Source organism: Sebastes umbrosus, chromosome 5 (assembly GCF_015220745.1).
Source record: "Sebastes umbrosus isolate fSebUmb1 chromosome 5, fSebUmb1.pri, whole genome shotgun sequence".
Lineage (NCBI taxonomy): Eukaryota > Metazoa > Chordata > Actinopteri > Perciformes > Sebastidae > Sebastes > Sebastes umbrosus.
The window spans coordinates 11,043,641-11,057,894 of record NC_051273.1 but is presented as its reverse complement, the minus strand read 5'-3'; the positions used below and the strand labels follow the sequence as shown (position 1 = coordinate 11,057,894).

Here is a 14,254-nt window from a genome sequence, read left to right as displayed (position 1 = left end):
TATCCCACTCGTGAATTTTGAAGCCTTTCGTGTCTTAAAAAAGGCGGTTGCTAACAAGTGGCTAAATGAGACTACTCAACGTCATCACGCCGACTCGTCCGCCTTTACAGCCTCGCTGTGTATACTCCTGTTCATGCGACCGTGGTGTAGTTCGTTTATAGCCTAACGTTAGCTTTTTACTTCTGGCGATTGCATTTCCGCTTCAAAAATCATAAAAGTGGTAAGTATCATAAACGTTTGTTTGCCACAGAGCTTATTTTCTGCAATAATCCAAAACCCAATGAGAAAAAATCCCATTGGCTTTTTGTTGAGGGATCCAGGGCGATGCTAACTTCCTGGTTTGCCTACAAAAATACGTCATCCCTGCCGACTCTATTGTAGAAGATGTAGAAGTTCCCCATGATGGATTATGCTTCAGTAAAATAATTAAATAATTTGCAATAAATTGGACTATTTCCATTCACACATGGCAGGAGGAGTGACACAAACTATCAAATAATGCACACATTTCCTAATTTTCAGGCTTTCCAATGATCTATTTTGTTAGGAAAAGCTATAAATTTCTGAAAAAAATAAAAGTTATGTCTCCAACCTAATTGTTTACACTTCAGGTTTGCACATAAATCTGCTTATTTCGTTCTCTTTAAACTACACATTTTCACGACATGCAGCGTGCGATGTCCTTTCCCCTCAGCAGCCATTGGAGTGGCTGCAGCAGATGCCAGCCAGCTCCCACAGTGACTGTTTGGTTTTGCAGGTTTAATTCCCGATGGGTTTGGGTCCAGAGTGATTAGGCTGAGCCCTAAAGGCCAGTGGGCTTGTCAGGTGTCTCCACACATTAACGTTGTTCTGCTCACACCCGGAGCCGACAGCACAGCGAGGCAGAGGGGGGAAGACAAACACTGATCTGGCGTGGTGGGAGGCACAGACGGATAAAGGGAAATTGTATTGTTCACATATTAAATAAGACTTAAAAAGAAGTTTTCTTTGAATGTTTATTAAGATTAATTTGACTTGTAATAACTGGTTATCAGTGATGTTTTAATAGATTAAATGACTGTGTTATATCTTGTTTCTTTTGTCTTTTGACTCAAGAACTGCATTGTCATTGCCTCCATAATTCAAAGTACAATAGGACATTACATTTGGGACATACTGTAACAAAAGAAGTGTTAAAAGTTGTGCAAAAGTTAGAAAAACAGTGGTCAAAATTTGTATATTCTAAATAAAGTAAACGTCGAGGATCAAACTGGATTTTTAGTGGTTTGAGTTGTTATTAATCATTAAAACTTTTTAAGTGGAAGTTTAGATATGCTTATCTTTCTGATGACTATTAGTTCCTGATCTTTTCTGCCAGTTAAAGCAACACACCGATGGATGCTACCTCAACATTTTCTTTAGCCTTTAACCCTCAAACCAGCTGAGTGACAACACAGCCGACTTTTCCCTGCTGGATTCAAATAAACTTGTATTGTGTCTGTGCACAAACAACTTCCTGTATGCAGCTTGTTAACGGGGGTGGGCGACCCCAAAAAAAAAACTCTTCCTGCTTCTGACCTCCAACCCCATCCTACCCCACCCACACCCACCGCTTACACAGCATGGTGCAGCTATAGGGGGGAAGGAGGTGGTGGAGGGATGGCGTTAGGCTTTAGTGTGTGTGTGTGTGTGTGTAGGCAGAGGAGGTGATGCTAGGGTTTCTGAGTAGGGGGGAAACTTCTGTCCTGTTCTGAGGGAGTTGAGGAATAAAGTGGTGGAGGAGGAGGTGGAGGGAGGAGGGGAAATGAGGAGACCTGCTGAGAGGGCAGCCTATATACACTCCTCCTCCTTCCTGCTATACCTCTCCCTCCATCCCTCGCCTCTTTTCACCCTCCACCCCCCCACCCCGTCTCCATCCGTGGGGGTAAAGTACATTACATGCTTGCTAATCAAACCGCCATTACAAGTTTGGAGGGAATGAAGCAAGAGACTCGAGTCTTCTCCTTTTTTCCCTCTTTCTACTCACTTCAGTGTGTCTCCTTCACCTTCCTCCTTCCAACTCCATCTTCACCAAAACTCCATGTGTGTAACATGAGAAAGTGTTAACATGCTGGAGATATACCAGCGACTTGTTAACATGTAATGCCAGGATCATTTCAAAAACAAAATACCATTAATATCCTGCATAATTATAAATAATAAAAAAAATACAAGAAGCCAGAATCTCTTTTTATGTCTCAACACTTTGATCACAAATAATATAAAACACTAAAGACAAACAGGATATTAAAAATGATGGATTTACAGTCTTAGTTATTGCAGAAGCTTTTACAGTGGTCCCCATAATGTTACTTTGCAGCAACAAGTCTGACAGTTGCATGAATTGTCATAGATGTTTGAACAGTATCATGTAAGGTATGGCAGCTGGTCACGTTTAAAATGTACTAGATTTGCCCTAACCTCAGTGGCGTAGTGGAGGGTATATGTGGGTATACGGGGTATACACACCTCTTTTTCTGGTAATTTACAGTATACCCACTTATCAGTTTATCAGCTTAAAAGCTATTGGAATATATAGAAGAATATACCCACTTCCTCCTTAATAACCTACCGTAACATACCCATCTACCTATAGTACACCCACCTCAACGACCACCACTCCACTGCGTAACTTATGTACTTAACACTTACTTTACGCTGCGTACGTACTTATTTTATCCCAAACCACAACCTTTTCCTAAGCCTAACCAAGTACTTTTGTTGCCTAATCTTAACCAAGTGAACCTTAAAACGAAGTAAACCTACATTACTTTTAAAAGACACTCTATGCATGTAACAATCGGGCACCAAAAGTGTAAAATATACCTGCACATTACTTTCTTATTGTTCTGCAGTCTAAGTGTCCATATGAAATACTAATAGAATTGGGAACAAGAAAGCAGTGGCAGACATGCACCTGCAAATCATTTATGGTGTGGAAGTGTTCGTAACCCTAGGACACAAAGCAGATGTCATGACAACCCTCAAATTGAGATATGAGATATGTTATATGCAAGATGCAAGATATTTTGGCTTGAGGGTGTCGGAAGTGGAAAGATTATGGGGTTTTCTTGGCATGGTCACTAAAATCATTAGGACTAACCAGCTCCCATCACGTGGCAGCAAAGTCACATATCAGCTGAATCATTATAGTCAAACAAGGGCCTGGAGTGGAGTGACTGCCTTTGATTCTACTCTTCATATTAGATCTTCACTTACAAGCCAATACAAGCTAAACTAACAGAAGCTCACATGGTATACCGGTCCGACTTGAATAAGCTGCAAAAGCCCCTTCAGAGCTCTGTGATCTGCTAACCATACAGAGGATCAGAGGACGAGGACTGCACAATACCACAGTGACACATACTGGATCTACTGTACACAATATCTGGACTTACATATTGAAACCGATACACACATGAATACAAAAGACATAGCAGAGACAGTCTTACAGGGGTAATTAGCCATGAAAGTGAACCAAAGCTCAATTACCATTTCTAAGAGCGTGGGTTGTCCTGGCATAAACAGGCGGCTTTTGAAATATAATGTCATGTTTTTTGAGAGCAGCAAGTCCACCATATTATCAATTATTGCTTTGCATAAGCTATACGCTGGTAGTGCTATTTAACTTACTCTATAAAACACAAATGAACCAGTCGTTAATGTAAAAGACGCACTATGAACTCTGATTGAAGTGTAGATGTACTGCTAATATTTTCTTTTTATTTTCACGTGTTAATAGAAACACTTCGTCCATCGAAGGCTGTAAAAGACAACTTATTATTCACCAACCGGAAAAAGAGGTTTAACTGTTATTAGATACTAATAATAATTTAGTACCTCTCTTCGTCTTCTGTTGATAATTGGTTTTAGTGAAGACCTGTATGAGTGTAGATTGTTCAGGGGATTATGGTCAGGGAAGCCTTGAGTCAACACTAATTATCATCTATTTCTACACACACACAGAGTTCCCATCTTGCCCTCCATGCACCAAACTAAAGAGATTTATGTTTTAAGGTTATAGCAGTTTTGTCACCTTTAGCCAGTGTAAATCCTTCACAGCAGTAGTTCATCGGGAAGGTAGTTATCATGACTTTCTCTCGGGTCCATCTTGGGTTTTCAGTGCAGATATTCACGTAAAAGCTATTTGTATTTTCAAGTATTTCACATAAACTTGAGAAACTCGTATTTTGCTCCAGTTATTGCTGCTGTTTTTGGTAATCACCGTTCTGTCTTCTTGGCGAAGTTAATGCAAGGAAAGGAGACTGTACTCCTTTAAGGACGCTGGTGGGGTTATGGGAGTTTAACTACTCTCAAGAACTAAACTAGGAATGTCTTTTAAGGAACAACGGAAACGTTTAAAACACAACTTTCTCATCTGTGAATGAAGCAGTACAGAAATTATAGCAGCCGAGAAGTCTGTATTTGATCAGTCAACAATGATAAGTCATGCAAATCCTGCCCTGATATTTCCTGAACCACTGTAAAGTACTACCTTGAACTTGTGTAGAGGAACTAAATTTAGTTCCTAGTTCCTCCGGCTGAAGTTCCTCAAAAGGTTCTTGGTGATCTGTGAAAGTCCCTGCAGTGATATTGCCCTTTGCTTTTGGGCCTTGGAGAAGGCATACGACAATGTCCCTTGGATTACCAGGACCGCTGCTCCAAGTCACTCGGCCCTTTCATAGGTAATAAAGTATGTTCTAGCTGGGTGTTGGGCTTTTCCCAGGCTGTTATTTGTTCTTGATTCTATTGCATCTCTACCTTTTGCAGATGATGCAATACTGTTGGCTTCATCGCTTGTGTGAAGCAGTTGGGATGAGAGTCAGATGGTGTGTTTCCTGTCTCAGGATCAGGAGTGAGTTGGTAGCAAGTGTAAGGAGTTCAAGAATCTCTGGGTCTAGTTCACAACTGAGGGAAAGATGGAGCTTGAAATCGACAGGTGGATTAGTGCAGTAACCGCAGTTACACAGGAGTGGGCTGAACTCGGGTGTCTGGAAAGACCTCAGAGTACATCCTTCACATTAAAGGTTGGTTGTCGTTGACCTCTGCAGCTCCACTTGGACAGATGAGAGTTTGCCTTGTGAATCTTAGGTCGCTTTCACAAGCCAACATTTGGTCCATTTTAATTGCTGCGGTTCGTTTGGTAGTTGTGAACGCAGTAATCGTACTCTGGTGTGGGCCAAAACAACTGGGCCGAGACTGCTTGCTAAAGGTGATCAGACGTGGCAGCTCTCAGAAGATACATTCGCTCCGTACACGTCTCTCCACAAATTTAATTTTTGATTTATTTTGTGCACTGTGAAACTGAACCAGACTAAATAGAAAACAAACCAAAAGTATCAATTTCACTTCGATTCAGACTAGCCAAATGGACTATGGCATGTGAAAGCGCCCTTAAAATAGGAGTGATACACATCCTCTACTGGCACAGTCCTCATGTCCTAACTAGTAATTTGACCATGAATTACTAATAAAAAAAAGTGTCTGTGATGGGACAGTAGATGGAAAGAAAAAGTGAAGGAATATGTCTTTTTTCTCAAGTAGTCTCTAAGCATCTCTCTCTCTCTCTCTCTCTCTCTCTCTCTCTCTCTCTCTCTTGAGCTGGAAATGGATGGTAATAAATATAAGTAACAACCTCATTATGTGCAGTAACATGAATATGGGTCAGTAAATTGACGAACCAGTGTGATAACTCAGGTGAAGGAAGAAATGAGGGAGGGAAGACTGAGAGAGGGAAAAAAGAGAGAAAGAGAGAGAGAGAGAGAGCGAGAGAGAGAGAGAGAGATGTTCTCTGTCCCACACTGAAATTTGAGATAGGAGTGTAGCTGTTGACTGAAGAGAGAGAGAGGGTGTGTGTGTGTGTGTGTGTGTGTGTGTGTTTAGATGAGCGATGAACAGACAACGCTTGTCCTCAAGTCAAAGAGCTCCAGTGGCTAAAACCCCATCGGGCACCAAGACCGATATACACACACACACACACACACGGACAGGTGATACATCATGGATGTGAGAAGGAGGAGGGGAAACTGGGGAGAGAGAGTGAAAAGAAGGGATGGACAGATGAGAAGGAGGTGAAGTGGAGGAGGAGGAGGAGGAGTGGTAGGGTAACAGGAGGGTGAGGGGGCACCCAGCTGGTGACAGAGGGGAGCAATAATGAGCAACGGACAGTTCACTCAGTCCAGCTTATTCATGTATTATAATAACGTGAGACTGATTAAACTATCAGTTTTTCTTCACTTTCCATTATTGTTCTGAACTCTTGTCACTGTTGAATCACCTGCCAAACAAACAGTGCGAGTGTCGTGTACTGTGATATTGTTCCTTTCCACTTTCTGTTCATACTGAGCCTGGTATGGAGAGGGGAAAACATTTATAACTCAACTTTACTGTCCCAAATGAGAAATTTGGATAACACTTCATTTCATGGTAACTAGGTGATAATTAGCAAATAACCTATTTATTTTTAAATTTCTTTGGAATTACTGCCAAATTACTCTAATATTCACCTCAAAATATATCAAAAATTACTTTATTAAAACACTTTTTAACCATTATAAGCTAGAATAGCATATAATGGTTAAAATAGGGCCCTTAGGCTTGAGAAGCGGCTGTGCGCTGCTCTTCATCGGAGTTGGAAAACCATAATAGAAGACACTTCTGATCAGGCACATATCTCAACATTGTGTGACTTATTGTCTACACAAATGTAACCTGCTAGCTACTGTAATGTAATGATTCAGGGAGTTTTTTAAGAAACTTCAATTAAGTTATTTGGTAATTATTATCTATTTATCAGCAGACATGTAAATGAAACATATCAATTAACTTTTTATTCTTATCCTGGAACTGTATTAAATAAATTACCAGCTATTGGGAAATAGCGCAATATAATACTTAAATAATGTTTATAATAAAGTAATTTTTGAAAGATTTGGAGTTAAATATTGGGGTAATTTGGCAGTAATTCCAAAGAAATTTAAGATAAGTTACTTGCTGATTATCACCTAATCACCATGAAAAGAAATTACAAAAAATGTGTGAAACCTAAAACAATGCTGTTCATTGACAGCATAATATCACCATTGTCTTCCACCAGTATTATGTGGAAACATGTAAAAGCTTGATGGCGTGAGAGACAAAAGAATCCTGTTAGACCTGGCATTTGGTAATCTCTGTCCCGAGGGGAGAAGCTCAAACTCTAATACTTATTTATTCCACACCCACAGATTACTTTAATTGTTTGCTGCAATTAAAAATGCATACTCCCGAAATAGTATGCATACTGTCATGTCCTATATAACTATTCAAATAGCAATTTTTGATTTGAAAATGTCAGTGATATTTACTCTAGGCAGCAGGAATGGAGTATAAACTAATTACTGACATTAATAGATAACATTTTGGTCAAAGTTTGATCAACTGTTAAACAGGTCATGATATTTGACCTTTAAAAACACACAAAAAGGAGAGATTTTAGCCAAATTCGATGGCCTTCAACAGCAGATAGATAGATGGTGTTTACAGGCTGTAATATAATGTATATATTCATGTCCAGAATACATGAAGATACAGAAAAAACAGCGGCCATGTGCAGCACTGACTTCATTGTTCAGCAGAAAGCTCAACTTTTTATTTGAGCATTTTTAATATAGCTTGTATTTAAGGTTTTTCACAAGTGTAGGCTAAAATGTTTTGTTTTTACTTGCTACCATGTACAGTAAGTAAAGTAAATACAAAATCCCTTTGAAACCTGAATTAAAATACATTGCCACATACAAATTATAATCGTGCGTCCATTGTGATATTTCACAAAAGGTAATTAATTGCTTATTTCAAAGCAGTTAATGGTGGATGACAACTGCCCCTCAAGATCTGTGAGACAAGTACACATTGGCATCACAAAATGTCAGCAGGAAGCAACTTTTACTTTTGAGAATTTTAATACTTAGTAAGCTAATTACCTTCTTACGGTGTGTTGAGGTAGAAGAGTCCACTAAAATCTGTTTGGAAGACGTTTTGAATATCAATTCACATGTGAAACTTTGAATATTTCAAGCCAGTAGAAATCAAAATAATACTGATAATAATTTGAGCAAATATTTAGGACTGGGAGAAGTTTTGTTTCAGAAGAAGGATGCTTGATTTAGGCTAGAACAGGTGTAGTTTTATTTAAAACCCATGGCCAGTGTAGCTTTGAGTCTTGGGGTGGCGAGATGAGACGGGGGTGGAGTGATGGACAGCTAGAGGGAGGGAGAGAGAGAAGGAGGGATGGAGGGAGGTGTATAGTGCAGCAGAAACTTCCCATGCTGGCCTCCCAGTGTGGCTACGTAATGAGGGCAAGGGACACAGACACACACACACACTGGCAGACACACACTCGGGGCCGAGCATGGCCCCACGGCTGATTAGCGGCACACAAAGGCCCCAAACAGAAGTAGCAGAGGACACACAATGGGAGCAGGGCCTCAAGGCGTGGTTTACTTCTGCCCTGAGGGAGGGGGCGAGAGAGGTAGAGAGACAGCGCGAGGCAGTGGGAGAGAGAGAGAGAGAGCTGGACGGGCAACTGAAAGGGGGGTAGGGTATGAGGGGAGGGGAGAGGGTTCGGTGGGGTTAGAAAAGTGACAGAAGCAGAGAGGAGTTTTGTTTTTGTCCTGATAAAGACGTGCTGGGTTTCTACTGAGTTCTATTTGCAGCGACTGCAGCATCAGGAAACCAGATGAATGGGTCAGCGTCATGGCTGCCTGGTCGGCGTTCCATCCACCTGATTTTATTTTAGAAATCCCAGACATTAAAACATATTTATATTTTAAAAAAATGGTGAACCAACAGAGGGAAGATGCAGTTAAACCTGCAGTAGGCAGAATATGTGTGGCATCATTGGGCAAAAATTCTATAATAACCTTTCAGCATATTGTAGTTCAAGTTCTGAGAGAAAACTAGACTTCTGCACCTCCTCATGGCGATGTTTTCAGGCTTTAAAAAATCTAGTGACCCTAGAGACTTTGGCAAATCACAGGTCATTTCAGAGAGAGCGTTCCTATTGGCTGTGCTCCAGGTGGTGGGCGGTGCTTGGTATTTCCTCAGCTGATCTCAACATGGCTGCCGGGTCACAAACGTTATCATTTTATAGCTAAACAGTACATTACAAGATGTTTCTGAAAACATCTGAGGCAAGGAATAGGCATTACAGTAACAGAATACTGATTCATATTTGATCAGCCTAGTTTGACCGTTTGATCGGAGTTTGCGAGTGATTGACAGCTGCTCAGAGACGGCAGCTCGGCTTTGATTGGTTGTTTCCCTCCGGTCTGTGAAATCTTGCAGATGCCATTAGGAGCACTGGAGGACACAGAAGCACATGATTTTTTTTTCAGGTTACCTGTCTCATGCACTACTGTCAGGATATAGTGACCGTTTTATAAAAATAACTTTTTTTAATCATATCAGCTCCATTTCTACCCACTGCTGCTTTAAGGCAGGTGGACGCAGTTTATTTTGAAAAACAATGTTGTTATATCTGCTTCAACCTTTTCTTATTATATGTCTCCAGTGTAGGAGAGACTTCAGCATATCGCTCCCAGCCATTATTACATTACTTCACCACAAAACCCCCCACATAAAAAAAATAAAAGAAGCAGCAGACATGAATGTCACATGGTGTGAAGATACAAATTAAATTCATGAAAATAACATGAAATGCCAGAGGCAGCAATGCGACGCCACAATTTACCAGGGTTACTGGCGCTTCTTTTAATTATGTAATCTTGTTTTGCACACTCATTTCCTTGAAATTGGCAGAACATTTGGATGAAAACATACTCTATGATTCACACAGTCAGTGTATTCATTTAACTACTGACCCCAGAGAATGTGACAGTAGGAATCATTTTTTTATTCCACAATCACTCCTCTATGGTATGTGGACACAAGAATACTAATAGAATATAAATGAATTGCAGAGAAAAAGAATATAAAAGAATATGTAGATAGCTTGGCAAGACGTTGACAACAACCTTTTAAGTGTGTAGGCACCGTTACTCTCTAAACCACTACTTATTATATGATATATAGCAATAATCTCCACGTAGGGGTGTGTTCATAACTGCTATAATAGTATAGTATTTTTTTTTACAGACTGGAGGAAAACAACTAATCAGAGCCGAGCTGAAGCCTGCCGTCTCTGAGCAGCTGTCAATCACTCATGAACTCCGATCAAACGGTCAAACTAGGCAGCGCTGATCAAATATGAATCGACATTCTGTTACTGTAATGCCCATTTCTCGCCTCAGATGTTTTCAGAAACATCTTATAGTGTACTGTTTAGCTGTAAAATGAGAAAGTTTGTGACCCAGCCGCCATGTTGAGATCTGTTGAGGAAATACCAAGCACCGCCCACCAGCCCGAGCACACTTTAAGCCTTTAAAAATGTTAAAAAATATAATTATTTAGCATCAAGGAATAAACGCTATGAGTAGAATTATTTTATAAATGCATTTTCAAGCAGGAAAGTAAAGATATGATGAACCCAGGCAGGAGTTAAGCCCAAAACCCGTCATTTTTCACATTATGATTGTTTGAGTTACTGCTACCACAGTACATGTTGAGAGCTTTAAAATCATCCCAGCGGCTCTTTGCATAGATTACTATCTACACATTTCTACAGAGAATGAATATTATATGGCAACGACTAATGAACACGGCCTTCTTTTCACAGAGGAGCAGCGGCTGCTGTAATCTCCGCTGTTCAATTAGCTGCGCTGACCAGAACGCCACCTACACTTCATTAACAGGGAGGGGAAGGTATGGAATTAACCTCTCTCTCTTTCTCTGTGTGTCTGATTCTTTCCTTCTCTCTATCCCACCGTTTCTTCTTTCCTGAAGAAATATCTTAGCAGCAGAAAAATGAGTTTCTCTGTATCAGGTCAAACATCATTTCTTCCTATTTTACCTTTAAAACGGAGTATTTAGGCAGAGCAACAGAGGAAAAGAGAGAGAAATTGGGGGGATGGCGGTATAAATCCACAAAGACAATTTAGCTTTTCCAGCTCTTTTCCTGTTTTTCCAATTACTTAATGCTATTTAAATACACCAGAGCTGACACACACACACACACACACACACACACATTAATGGTCCTCAGCAGTGGAGAGGCTCCTGAAATAAGTCACGCAGTAATTGTATTTGATAAATCATAAAGGGAGCCCATCAGAGGAAAGCTAGCTGTAATAAAATGATAAAGTAGACAATTATGAAAAAAATCCCTGGCCCTTAATTTCCTAAACACACTCTGGAGAGAGGCCGTTTAAAGCCGGAGCGATTTGACGAGATGCTCGACATGTTATTTTCCCTCTGCTTTGACACGTTGAATCACACCACAGGCCTCTGAAATGGTTGTAACATTAGCAGAGCACCACAGATCTCCACTCACTGCTGCTTCATGTCTCCTTATTTAGTTTCATAAGATATTTGTCCAGCAGTGAACTTCTATTGTTGATTACTTTTTAGCTTAAAGGGATAGTTTAGGTGTTTTGAAGTGGGGTTGTAAGAGGTACTTATCCATAGTCAGTGTATTATTTACAGTAGATGATGGTCGGCGCGCCCCCAGGTTGGAGAAACAGACAGGAGCACCGACACCGGAGCAAAGCAATACACTGCTGTGGACGGAGACGGCAGAAAAACATATTTTACCACCTAAAATAAAGGCTCACCTATCAAAATCAATATCTGTTAAAGTGTACGCTTTATTTAAAATCACCACTTTATCTTGCCGTCAGATGGCACTTTTACCGTCACAGTGCTTGTATATCAATAAAGCTGATGTCACACCTATTCAAATGTTCTGAAGATAACTGCCAAATGATCACACCGATCATCAGGGTATTTTAAAGCTTTCGCACCTCTTATCAATTATATTTCTTATACAGACAAATGTTGGCAGTCAAGTCAGGTATCACGATGACGGGAACGCCACTGAGAAAGCTCACAGCACCGAACCATCTATTGTCACAAGGTCACATTAGCTCTTTGAGGCACCGATGTTTTTCACGGTTGTATAAAAATCACTTTCCTCAGCGACCGAGTCTTCTGGCTGAGACAGCCATGACGGTGTGAGATCTGCACCACAAAGAGTTAAAAAAAAATCTGATCTCTTGGTTCCTGGTGTAAATGCAGCGTGTGTGTGTATGTGTGTGTGTGTGTGTGTAGTGTAGGTGAAGCTGTGTAAAATAACATGGAAAAGGTGATTTTCCACTATAGTGATGCTTCCACACGGTGTTTCCCCCAGGCTGCAGCAGAGACATGATTGAATTTTTATGTGTGTGTGTGTGTGTGTGTGTGTGTGTGTGTGTGTGTGTGTGTGTGTGTGCGCGTGTTAGAGAGGGTGTGTGAGGACATTGACAGACACCTCATCCCTTTGCTGTGTCTACATGGGTTTGTAATGTATTTCTGTCATTGGTTGAATTAAAGATTAATTTTGTGCCCGTGCAGTAAACAAAAATGCATTTATTATCTTCACAAATGCATTTTAACAGAAAATCTTTAAAGAAGCACCACTTTATACCCTGTTATTCCTGAAAGTAGACTTCCTGGACATGTAAGATTTTCACATTAAACTGGAGTTATTGCATTTATACACAGCTGAGCCTTGTATGTCTTTCTCTCAACAACACACACACTGACGTCGCTTCTCTGTCTCTCTGCAGGTGGATCATCGGGCCAGTCGGAGTACAAGACACGGAGAGCGAATGAAAGCTTGCTGTCAGTAGTGTGAACCATTTCCAGGTGAAGCAAACTGAATTAAATTGAATCCAGCTGAACGGGAATGACCTGAACTGAACTGAAACGAAAGCTTCAGCTGGACAGGACACTTTGCTCTCTGAGGTTTCGGGGAAAAAAATGTTCAGGCAGAGAAAACCCTTGTAATAATACAGATGAAAACCTACTGCCATTGATGCCTGTTGTTTTGGGGGGTTTCCTTGCTGGACTTGCAGTTTAATCACATTTACATTATGTTCTATGACATGACATTAATATTTGAACATACTTGGAGTACTTATATTAAATGTAAACTTCAAAGCTGCTATAATTGATATTTTATGATAATGCATCAAATGAAAATGTGAAATGAGTGTGATAATGTGAAAGGGGTCGCTTGTAGTGATGAACCTGCAGCTCCTCTCTGCTTTACAGAGTTTTACAGTGAGTTTCAGCTCATTGTTTAGCTTTCCGGCCCACAACTTTACTGTTTTGATTCACTGTCACTGCTCTCATAGCGTCATTTTCAGCCTATTTTCAGTGAAAATGCTCTAAAAACCCACTGTACACTACCTGCTCAGCACCAAACGGTTAGCGACTATAGCTAAGTATCACAGTGGAGCATTTAGCAGCTAAAGAGCCAGATATTTCCCTCAGGAGTTGGTAGAGACCAAAAACAGAGCAAAAAGGAGAGTTAATATTGGACTTAAAGTCATCAGGTGGGCGCAAACACGACTCTAAATGAATCATATTGTTACTCCGTACCTGCTGGATGTGTAAATCAGCAACTGTTTGCTAACAGGTTCATCACATTATGACATGTCAATTTTATGTTCATAAATGTTTTCTGCAAGTGGCAAAGAAAGTCAGTTCTTGCAGGTTTAAATAAATAACAACTATACATTAGCCTTTGTAATACAGTTGGTTTTCTCACACAAGATTTTCTATTTGAAAAGCTAAAACATGTCTCTAAGTCTTTCTGTCCACATTTGAAGTTGAATGTGTATCTACTACTGTACTAGATAGTTAAAGGTCCCGTATCATGCTCATTTTCAGGTTCATACTTGTATTTTACGTTTCTACTAGAACATGTTTACATGATGTAATATTAAAAGAAAAAACTTAATTTTCCTCATACTGTAAGCCTGAATATGCCTCTGTCTGAAACGCTGTTTTAGCCATTTCAATGGAATTGTGTTGCTAGGCAACAGTTTGGGTCCATGTTTACTTCCTGTCAGCTGATGTGATTCACATACACTGCAACCGGAAATAAACTGGGACACATTTATAAAGTTTACGTTTAAAACTGGTCTATATATTGTAGATTTATGACATCACAAAATTACAGATATCCTGACAGCTTGTTTAAACACACAGTTTCTGAATACGGGCTGTGTGTAGTTCTCCTTTGAGCGTTTCAATACTTTCACAGTATTTATATAGCACTTAAACCTTTAACCTATAAACCTTTATAATAAAGAAA

The 14,254-nt window shown here is 40.1% G+C and overlaps 1 long non-coding RNA gene across 2 annotated transcripts in view; it reads left to right on the top strand.

Moving 5' to 3' along the window:
• The window catches only part of LOC119488415, a 174,117-nt gene extending 160,216 nt beyond the window's left edge, over window positions 1-13,901 (top strand). For both annotated transcript variants that reach the window (XR_005206966.1, XR_005206965.1), the window contains 2 exons: window positions 10,733-10,818; window positions 12,720-13,901. This is a non-coding gene — a long non-coding RNA (uncharacterized LOC119488415). The remainder of the gene's footprint in view (window positions 1-10,732; window positions 10,819-12,719) is intronic.
• The last annotated feature ends 353 nt before the right edge of the window (window positions 13,902-14,254 follow it).